Source organism: Pseudophryne corroboree, chromosome 7 (assembly GCF_028390025.1).
Source record: "Pseudophryne corroboree isolate aPseCor3 chromosome 7, aPseCor3.hap2, whole genome shotgun sequence".
Classification (NCBI taxonomy): Eukaryota; Metazoa; Chordata; class Amphibia; order Anura; family Myobatrachidae; genus Pseudophryne; species Pseudophryne corroboree.
In genome coordinates, this window is record NC_086450.1 from 11,328,665 (window position 1) to 11,340,259 (window position 11,595).

The following is an 11,595-nucleotide window of genomic DNA, read 5'->3' on the forward strand; positions in this document are numbered from 1 at the left end:
GAGACCCACAGGTCTGGGCATATGGGTTACAGCCTGACTATCCGTCGCTTAAAAGTGTTGATGCTTTTTTTACGGCACTGGGCATTTTGTATGATGACCCTGACAAGATGGCTTCAGCCGAGGCTCAGATTACGGTTCTTAAGCAAGGGCGACAGCCAGCTGAGGTTTATAGTACGGAGTTTCGGAGGTTGGCTCATGATACCCAGTGGAATGACCCAGCCCTGAGAAACCAGTACCGAAGGGGCCTTTCTGACCAGATAAAGGACCAACTGGTACAATATCCCTCGCCTGATAGCTTAGATCAGCTCATGCAGTTATCCATCCGGGTGGATAGACGGCTGAGAGAGCGTAGGCTTGAAAGGGAGACCGCAGTTTCCTTTTTTCCCAAGGGAACCTCAGACTCTGAGGAATATTCCGAGGAGCCTATGCAGGTTGGGGCTACCCGCCTCTCCTCGTGAGAAGACGCGGAGGAGACAGCAGGGTTTGTGTTTGTACTGTGGGAATAAAGGTCATGTTGTAGTATCATGCCCAGAAAAACCGGAAAACTTCAGGGCCTGAGGGTGATGGGAAATATCCTGTCAGGCCAGAAGTCAGAATTTCCCAAAAAGACTTTTCTCATTCCGGTGACTTTGGAGATCCTCGGTCAAACTGTCATGACTGAGGCCTTTGTTGACAGTGGGGCCGATGGGGTTTTCATGGACCGTCAATTCGCCTTGGAACACTCTGTTCCCTCAGTACCTTTGGCATCAGAGATTGAGATCTGTGGGTTAAACGGGGAACCATTGTCCCAGGGTAAAATTACCTCCTGCACCAGCCAAATTCCTTTGTTTATTGGAGCCACACACTCTGAAAAATTGTCTTTTTATGTGACTGTCTGTTCTTTTGCCCCATTGGTTTTGGGGTTACCCTGGTTAAGGGCCCATAACCCTCAATTTGACTGGGTCTCTGGGGAGATTCTTAGTTGGGGTAGTGATTGTTTCAGGAGTTGCTTGAGCCTTCCAGTCAGGCTCTCGCAGCTAAGTTTGCCAGGATTGCCAGGATGTTATGCAGATTTTGCGGATGTGTTCTCCAAAAAAGTTGCGGAGGTACTACCTCCCCATCGCCCCTATGACTGTGCCATTGATTTGTTGCTGGATGCTAAGCTTCCCAAGAGCAGGTTGTACTCCCTGTCACGTCCTGAGACTCAGGCTATGGCAGAGTACATTCAGGAGAACTTGGCTAAGGGATTTATCAGACCCTCACAGTCCCCAGTTGGGTCGGGGTTCTTTTTCGTGGGTAAAAAGGACGGTTCGTTGCGACCCTGCATCGACTTCAGGGAATTGAACCGTATCACGATTAAAAACTCGTACCCACTGCCTCTCATTTCGGTTTTGTTTGACCAGCTTCGTACTGCCACCATTTTTTCTAAGATTGACCTACGCGGTGCTTACAATCTAATCCGAATAAGAGAGGGGGATGAATGGAAGACTGCCTTTAATACCCACTCAGAGCATTATGAATATTTGGTGATGCCTTTTGGGCTCTCTAATGCCCCGGCAGTCTTCCAGGAATTCATGAACGATGTGCTCAGGGAATATTTGGATAGATTCTTAGTTGTTTATCTAGATGACATCCTAATCTTCTCTCATTCCCTGGAGGAACATCGGAAGCATGTACGCTTAGTCCTCCAGAAACTCAGAGACCACCAGCTTGGGGCGAAGCTGGAGAAGTGCGAGTTTGAAGTCCAGCAAATCGCATTTCTAGGGTATATTATCTCCTCAGAAGGTTTCCAAATGGAGGGTTCTAAGGTACAGGCAGTCCTGGATTGGGTGCAGCCCACTAGTTTGAAGGCGCTTCAGCGTTTTCTGGGCTTTGCAAATTTTTATAGACGGTTTATCGCTGGATTTTCGTCTATAGTGGCCCCCTTGGTGGCACTCACTAAGAAAGGGGCGGATGTTGCTCACTGGTCTAGTGAGGCCAAAGCGGCCTTTGCCCGTCTCAAAAGGGCATTTGTCTCGGCCAAGGTGCTGCGACACCCAGATCCAGAGCGTCCTTTTGTGGTAGAAGTGGATGCCTCTGAGATAGGCATTGGGGCAGTGCTCTCTCAGATGGGGGTGTCTGATAATCGCCTTCATCCCTGTGCTTACTTTTCCCGTAAATTTTCGTCTGCCGAGATGAATTATGATGTGGGTAACTGGGAATTGTTGGCTATAAAGGATGCACTCGGGGAGTGGAGACACTGGCTTGAGGGGGCTAAGTTTGTGGTCTCAATTCTCACCGACCATAAGAATCTGGCATATTTAGAGTCAGCGAAGCGGCTCAATACCAGGCAGGCACGATGGGCTTTGTTTTTTGCTCGCTTTAATTTTTTTATAACATATCGCCCTGGGTCAAAAAACATCAAGGCTGATGCGCTCTCGCAGAGTTTTGCTCCAGTTCAAGAGACCACCGAGGAGCCATTGCCCATTGTGTCCCCATCATGTATTAAAGTGGGCATTACCCAGGACCTCTTGTCATTAGTCCTTAGAGCACAGGAGCAGGCTCCTCCAGACCTTCCGGTAGGTCTCTTGTTTGTGCCTCCTAGGTTAAGACAGCGAGTGTTCCTGGAATTCCATGCCAAGAGGTCGGCAGGGCATCCGGGTATTGCCAGAACTCGGGAGTTGCTGTCTAGGGCGGTGTGGTGGCCCTCGGTGGCTAGGGATGTGGATCAGTGGGTTCGGGCATGTGACGTTTGTGCCCGAAATAAAACTCCTAGAGGGGTTCCTGTCGGCCCATTACATCCACTCTCTATTCCGTCTAAGCCATGGACCCACATTTCCATGGATTTTGTGGTGGACTTGCCCAAATCCTCGGGGATGACAGCCATTTGGGTTGTCGTTGACAGGTTTTCGAAGATGGCGCATTTCGTTCCACTGGTTGGGTTGCCATCGGCCAGACGCCTGTCTGAGTTATTTATGCAGCATGTTGTGTGCCTCCACGGGTTGCCACTTGATGTGGTCTCTGACCGTGGATCCCAGTTTGTGGCCAAATTCTGGAGGGCATTTTGTTCTGATCTCCAGATTTCTGTGAGCTTGTCGTCAGGCTACCATCCACAGTCTAATGGCCAGACTGAGAGGGTGAACCAGTCCTTGGAGCAGTTCCTCAGGTGTTATGTCTCCAAGTGTCATACTGACTGGGTTGCTCATCTGTCCATGGCGGAGTTTGCCTATAACAACGCGGCTCACTCTGCTACAGGGATCTCTCCCTTCCTTTGTGTGTATGGGCATCATCCTAAGGCCAATTCTTTTGACCCCCTGGATTCCACGCCTGGTGGTTCCTCTGTTGTTTCGGTCCTTAGGGGTATTTGGAGGAAAGTGAAGAAAGCCCTTGTGTCTGTGTCATTAGTGACCAAAAGGGTTTTTGATAAGCGGAGAAGACCCTGCAGCTTCAAATTAGGAGACTTCGTCTGGTTGTCCACCAAGAATTTGAAGTTGAGACAGCCATCTCATAAGTTAGGCCCCCGGTTCATCGGCCCTTATAAGATCACCAGGGTTATCAATCCGGTGGCATTTCAGTTAGATCTGTCCCGTTCATTGGGTATCAATAAAACATTTCATTGTTCCCTTTTAAAACTGGCGGTTAGTAATCCTTCTTCCAGTGGAAGACCTTCTCCTCTTCTGATACGGGGTCAGAGGGAGTTTGTGGTTGAAAGGGTTCTTGACTCCAAGATGGTTCGGGGTCGGCTGTCATTTTTGGTGCACTGGAAGGGGTATGGCCCGGAGGAGTGGTCGTGGGTGCGCAGTTGTGATCTTAATGCCCCCAGACTGATACGCTCTTTCTTCTCGCAGTTCCCCGATAAACCCGGTGGTAGGGGTTCTTTGACCCCTCGTCAGAGGGGGGGTACTGTTAGGATCTCCTGCTCTGTGCTGCCACGTCGCCATGGCAACCGGGAGGCAAGTGTTAGCGAAGTAACCTGAGCGCAGCTGATACTCTGGTCTGGGTTTTTACTGTGTAGTGGTTACAGGCTCTGTGCACGGCAGGGAATCTGGCGCTGGTTTTGTGCTCACAGTCTGTGAGGTCTGAGTGGGGCGTGGACAGCATCCTCTCAGGCTAGGCAAATGCTGCTGAATCTTTGTTTGTTAGTCAGTTCCAGAGAGTTAGCTAGTACTGTGTGACTTTGTATTTACTTGTTGCTTACTGCGAATAGGCCTTGGGATTCGGTACTTCATTCTGCCAATCCGGACCTAGCAGTAAGACTGGAGTCAGTTGTTTGACCTGCTGGGGTTCTTTTGCTATTCTGTGAACCCAGCAGGTTTGCGGCTGTACTCTCAGACCTGCTTGCTTAATCCTCCCTCACTGTGCAGGGCGTCCAGGTGTCAGTTTAGTGGCAGTAAGCTGAACCTGTGCCCTGCAAGTGGGGGTTAGGATTGTGGATACTCTCCTTGTGTCTATATTTCTATCTCTGACCAAGGAGTTTATTCCCACACCCGTTGGTAACCCTTTGGGGTTTTTTCTGTTGCTCTTAGCAACATCATTTCAGGTGCTCCACATGTGAAATCACTACACATCGCTTCATTGTCCGCTCTATTCCATCTGAGCATTCCTGACACTAGGGAGACACCCAATTCCTGAGCCTTTGGGCTTCTCCGTTCACTTTGTGTTTATTAGATATTCCATCACCTCCTGTGTATGTTATGTTATACTGTCTGTGAGTTCGTTTGCTTCGCTTCCCTCTCTGTTCATACACCGGTATACTCCTGTTAGCACTGGTGTGCGTAACACTGGCGCAATACCTTTGTAGCTTTTTGTTGAGACGGGACGCCATCATGTCTATTTGGGGCAGTCCCCACCGACTTGCAATCTGTGCGAAGACTTCCTGATGAAGTCCCCACTCTCCCGGATGCAGGTCGTGTCTGCTGAGGAAGTCTGCTTCCCAGTTGTCCACTCCCGGAATGAACACTGCTGACAGTGCGCTTACATGATTCTCCGCCCAGCGAAGAATTCTGGTGGCTTCCGCCATCGCCACTCTGCTCCTTGTGCCGCCTTGGCGGTTTACATGAGCTACTGCGGTGACGTTGTCTGACTGGATCAGAACTGGTCGGTCGCGAAGTAAGGTCTCCGCTTGACGCAGGGCGTTGTATATGGCCCTTAGTTCCAGGATGTTGATGTGAAGACAAGTCTCTTGACTTGACCAAAGGCCTTGGAAATTTCTTCCCTGTGTGACTGCTCCCCAACCTCGGAGGCTCGCGTCCGTGGTCACCAGGATCCAATCCTGAATGCCGAACCTGCGTCCCTCTAGAAGGTGAGCACTCTGCAGCCACCACAGGAGAGATACCCTGGCCCTGGGGGACAGGGTGATCCGCTGATGCATGTGCAGATGTGACCCGGACCATTTGTCCAATAGGTCCCATTGGAAAGTCCTTGCATGGAACCTGCCGAAGGGAATGGCTTCGTATGTCGCCACCATTTTTCCCAGGACTTGAGTGCAATGATGTACTGACACTTGTTTCGGCTTCAACAGGTTCTTGACTAGAGTCATGAGTTCCTGCGCTTTTTCTATCGGAAGAAAAACCCTTTTCTGGTCTGTGTCCAGAATCATGCCCAAGATGGGCAGGCGAGTCGTAGGATTCAGCTGCGACTTTGGAATATTGAGAATCCAGCCGTGTCAGTGAAAGAGATACGCTGTTCTGCAACTTCTCCCGTGATCTCGCTTTTATGAGGAGATCGTCCAAGTACGGGATAATTGTGACACCCTGCTTGCGCAGGAGCACCATCATTTCCGCCATTACCTTGGTGAAAATTCTCGGGGCCGTGGAAAGCCCAAACGGCAACGTCTGAAATTGGTAATGACAATCCTGTACCGCAAATCTCAGGTACGCCTGATGAGGAGGATATATGGGAACATGAAGGTATGCATCCTTTTTGTCCAGAGATACCATAAAATCCCCCCCTTCCAGGCTGGCGATGACCGCTCTGAGCGATTCCATCTTGAACTTGAACCGTTTTAAGTAAAGGTTCAGGGATTTTAAATTCAAAATGGGTCTGACCGAACCATCCGGTTTCGGGACCACAAACAGAGTTGAGTAGTACCCCTTCCCTCTCTGAAGCAGGGGAACCTCGGCCACCACTTGTTGAAAACACAATTTGTAAATCGCATGTAACACTTTCTCCCTTTCCAGGGGAGAAGTTGGTAGCGCCGATTTGAAAAACCGGCGAGGAGGCACCTCTTCGAATTCCAGCTTGTATCCCTGGGAAGGGAGTCAGGGGAAGTGGAAGGGAGTCAGGGGAAGTGGAGGGGAGTCGGGAAGAGGAAGGGAGTCAGGGGAAGTAGAAGGGAGTGAGGGGAAGAGGAAGGGAGTCAGGGGAAGAGGAAGGGAGTGAGGGGAAGAGGAAGGGAGTCAGGGGAAGAGGAAGGGAGTCAGGGGAAGTGGAAGGGAGTCAGGGGAAGAGGAATGGAGTCAGGGGAAAAGGAAGGGAGTCAGGGGAAGTGGAAGGGAGTCAGGGGAAGAGGAAGGGAGTCAGGGGAAGAGGAAGGGAGTCAGGGGAAGTGGGAGTCAGGGGAAGTGGAAGGGAGTCAGGGGGAAAGTGGAAGGGAGTCAGGGGAAGAGGAAGGGAGTCAGGGGAAGTGGAAGGGAGTCAGGGGGAAAGTGGAAGGGAGTCAGGGGAAGTGGAAGGGAGTCAGGGGAAGAGGAAGGGAGTCAGGGGAAGAGGAAGGGAGTCAGGGGAAGTGGGAGTCAGGGGAAGTGGAAGGGAGTCAGGGGGAAAGTGGAATGGAGTCAGGGGAAGAGGAAGGGAGTCAGGGGAAGTGGAAGGGAGTCAGGGGAAGAGGAAGGGAGTTAGGGGAAGTGGAAGGGAGTCAGGGGAAGAGGAAGGGAGTCAGGGGAAGAGGAAGGGAGCCAGGGGAAGTGGGAGTCAGGGGAAGTGGAAGGGAGTCTGGGGGAAAGTGGAAGGGAGTCAGGGGAAGAGGAAGGGAGTCAGGGGGAAAGTGGAAGGGAGTCAGGGGAAGAGGAAGGGAGTCAGGGGAAGACGAAGGGAGTCAGGGGAAGAGGAAGGGAGTCAGGGGAAGAGGAACCAGTGGAAGAGGAAGGGAGTCAGGGGAAGAGGAAGAGAGTCAGGGGAAGTGGAAGGGAGTGAGGGGAAGAGGAAGGGAGTCAGGGGAAGAGGAACCAGTGGAAGAGGAAGGGAGTGAGGGGAAGAGGAAGGGAGTCAGGGGAAGTGGAAGGGAGTGAGGGGAAGAGGAAGGGAGTCAGGGGAAGAGGAACCAGTGGAAGAGGAAGGGAGTCAGGGGAAGTGGAAGGGAGTGAGGGGAAGAGGAAGGGAGTCAGAGGAAGAGGAACCAGTGGAAGAGGAAGGGAGTCAGGGGAAGTGGAAGGGAGTCAGGGAGAAAGTGGAAGGGAGTCAGGGGAAGAGGAAGGGAGTCAGGGGAAGACGAAGGGAGTCAGGGGAAGAGGAACCAGTGGAAGAGGAAGGGAGTCAGGGGAAGAGGAAGGGAGTCAGGGGAAGTGGAAGGGAGTGAGGGGAAGAGGAAGGGAGTCAGGGGAAGAGGAACCAGTGGAAGAGGAAGGGAGTGAGGGGAAGAGGAAGGGAGTCAGGGGAAGAGGAACCAGTGGAAGAGGAAGGGAGTCAGGGGAAGAGGAAGGGAGTCAGGGGAAGAGGAACCAGTGGAAGAGGAAGGGAGTCAGGGGAAGAGGAAGGGAGCCAGGGGAAGAGGAAGGGAGAGAGCAGGTGCCACTCACCTGAGCAGAGGTGGGATCTGTGATCTGCAAAAGAACCCCCAAAAATCAGCTGCACACTGCCTTCTATATTAGGGGTGGGCAACATGCGACCCGCGAACCGATCCTGCCTGGCCCGCTGTCCTCCACCAGTGCGCAATGTCAAGCGACCCGATTGGCTGTGCCGCTTGTCATTGCACTACAGCAGCTCCGAGAGACGCGGCGCCGCTGAGGAAATCCCGGTCACGTCACAGGGGCTGCCGGCCGGGATTTTCTTTCCGACGTCTCAGGCGCTGGGTGGCGCGGGGGGCGGAGCCACATCAAGAAGAGTGTGTATCTGTGCAGTGGCCAGCGGATCTCTCATGTGGGCATCGGATCATCTGGTCAGCGGGAGCTGATCTGTCCTTATTAAAAAAAAAAGAAAACACCCAACGTTAGTAAAGGGATAGCTGGCGCTGCGCTACTGTGCAGCCTAATTTGAATAATAGAGACTATTGTGCAGCCTAACATGAATCTATATTATTTTGTGACCACGCCTCTTCCCCATGAAGCCACACCCCTATATTTTTGGCACGTGCCTGTGGCGGCCCTCGAATACTCATTGGAAAGTGTTAAGAGGCCCCTCAGCTGAAATAATTGCCCACCCCTGTTCTTTATGGTAGCACATGGCCCACTGAGGAAGAGAGGTCTGCGGGCTGCGGCGATGATAGGTTGCACAATGCCTGCTTTTATTATAGTAAAAGAAGGGAGAGGACAAATGGTGCTGTCCACTTTTTGAAAGGAGGTAATGATTTAAGCACATAGGAATTCCGGGCCACTGGAAACCCCCTCCTAGATGTGTCCTTGCAAATGAAGAAGTGTAGTGCTACTAGGGGTGTAGTACTGGTGACCGGCGGTCTCCTGACCGCCGGTCACCTTACCGACGCCGGGATCCCGGCGGGGAGGGGCGAGTGCAGCAAGCCCCTTGCGGGCTCGCTGCGCTCGCCACGCTGCGGGCTCGGTGGCGACCTGCGGTCGCCACGGGTTCTATTCCCACTCTATGGGTGTCGTGGACACCCACGAGTGGAAATAGTCCCTGTTGGTACGGAGGAGGTCATGTGACTGTCGGTCAGCTGACCGGCGGTCACATGAATACCACCCGCTACTAGACAGATGCCTTTGTATTTCTGCTTAAAGAACTCATTGATGAAGCTGTGCCTGACGGCAGCTGTGATTGATGCACGCTTTATGTCAGGGGCGTTTTAAGAGAGGAGGGTGCCCGTGTTCAGCCTCCTCCGTTTGGGCCCCCTCCTCTCTACCCGTAGCGCTGTAGAGTCTGAGCACTAGAGGGCTCAGACCCTACTGCGCATGCGCAGATCTCCTGAAAAATGGTGCAGCGGCCATTTTCCCTGAGATTTCTCTACTGCGCATGCGCAGAACTCAGTAAAAATTTCCGCTGAGCCATTTTCACGGAATTCTAATAGCGCTTTGGATGCCGGCGCTGGACTTCGGAGGGGGGAGGATTTTAAAAATGGGTGCAGTGTGTGCGGTGGGGGCCCCCTCTGGACTTATAGAAACGCCAGTGCTTTATGTGTAACCACAGCTTGAAAATGAATTTGAGTTTGTTTGGGTTTAGTCTCACTTTAAATCCTCACTGCTTCAATACATTCATCCTGGAACTGTAACTACAACAATAAGCTGATAGAATTACTGACCTGAAAAGCTGAGAACATGCAGACAGAAGAAAACAGTTTTTAATTAGCAACTTTGTTTTCCTTAGGGAGAGACAAAATGATTATTAATCAGTATTTAGAGAGGAGCGGGTTTTAGCTCCAGATAGTTATTTCTTAATCCTCCAAGCAAAATATCATTAGCTTGCAACTGTACCCAGCACTGTTTGCAGAGTGGCGAGGACCCAGCTCTGTTATGTTAGCATCCGGCTGCACGCTAGTGTTGCTTGCATATACTGTAGCATCAGCAGCAAATGCAGCAGATGCCCCCTACGGAGAGGTTTAGTCGCTGATATTCTCCCCGGGGAACCTGACTCACTTCCAGCTTGTGGTTGCATCATGTTTTCTGGTAACCTGGGGAATTACGCTATACAAGACAATTCTGCAAACCTGACAACACTCATACCCCTTTCACATCGCACTGAAAACCCGGTACCGACACGGCATATTGCCGTGTCGAAACGGGTCCGTGTGCAATGTGAAAGGTCCAATTGTGAATTAGCGGGTCGCCTGACCCGGTAATTCAACCTGGTAAAAAAGAAGGGTTATTACCGGGTTGATTACCGGGTCAGGCGCAGTGTGAATGGGAGCCGTTCCGATGCGAATCGGCTCCCATTCACAGCATAGGCAGAGGCGGCGCAGGAGATGAGCTCATCTCCCGGCGCCGCCTCCACCCCCGCCCCTGCTGCTGCTGCTCCCTCCGCTGCTATGGCAACCGACCCGGTATATTGCCGGGTCGGAAAGCCAGCAGAGGAGCGCAAATGCCGGATCCCACCCGGTAAGTACACGTTTGTCTTACCGGGTAGGATCCGGCATTTGCGATGTGAATGCGGAATCAGTTATACATTTTTGTTTTTGGAAACAGTTTACAAAAGAGTATAATATAATAATGACAGTAATTTACTATACACGTCTTAGTATGTATGTACCATAGTGACAATGGTGGTCATTCCGAGTTGATCGCACGTAGCAACTTTTTGCTGCTCGTGTGATCAACTAGACGCCGCCTATGGGGGAGAGTATTTTAGCATAGCAGGGCTGCGATCGCTTGTGCAGCCCTGCTATGCTAAAAAAAGTTTCCTGCAAAACAAGACCAGCCCTGGACATACTTACCCTGTGCGACGGATCCAGCGACTAAGGTCTCGAGATTGATGTCAGACATTAGCCCTCCAAACGCCTGGACACGCCTGCGTTCGGATCTCCACGCCCGGAAAACGGTGAGTAGACGCCCCGGAATGCCTCCTCGCTGTCAATCTTCTTGCGATCGCGCTAGCGATCACTTTCTTCTTTGTTCTAGCCGCTGCCCGGCGAATCCGTCGCCAGACAACGACGCGCGTGTGCATTGCGCCCGCCACGCATGCGCAGTTCCGACCGTTTCGCACCGCAGCGAAGAACCGCTGCATGCGAACGGGTCGGAATGACCCCCAATGCACAAAAAGTGAAGGTGTTGTGCGTTCCAGTATACAGGTGTCGGTATTCCTATATCTTTCATGCAGAAACATGGTAACAATGAGCTGCACACCCACACAGAACTGACCACACTCACACACGTGGCCACACCCACTCATAACTGACCACACCCACTCAGCACTGGCCACACCCACACAGCACTGGCCACACCCACACATCGCTGACCACACCCACACATAGCTACCCACACATCACTGGTCACGCCTCCTCCATTTCTCAAACTAGGCTTCTGCTCTGATCATTTTCAGTCCCAGCCTCATGTGGATGATCTCAACCAAACCCTGGCTGGGCTGAGTCAATGGCAGGTACTGTACTTATCGGTTATCTAAAGGTTGAAAGATGGGCAGATTTGGCTGCTAACATTCTACGGCATGCATAAAACTTGTTGAGGTCTGTTTTCTGAAAGCAGCTATTGATATCATGCTTGCAGGGGAGAATTCCTGAGAAGAGCATACACAGTCGTGACGCCCATACATACAGCGTGCTATACTGTTTTGGACGAGTCAGTTCTGCTCCAGTACTTGCAGCCTATGGGCCTAATTCAGACCTGACCGCTGTTGTGTGAATTTGAAGCGGTCTGTGATCAGATAGCCGCCGCCCATAGATAGTGAAAACCCGCCCCGTACAAGTGTGCGGATGCATGTGTACTCCGTGCAAAATTTCCGCCAGACAGCGGACAGCTGCAAATCCGATCGCAAATCACTTACCAGCAAATGATTTTTCCAGTCTGTGTAGTCTGTGCGTAG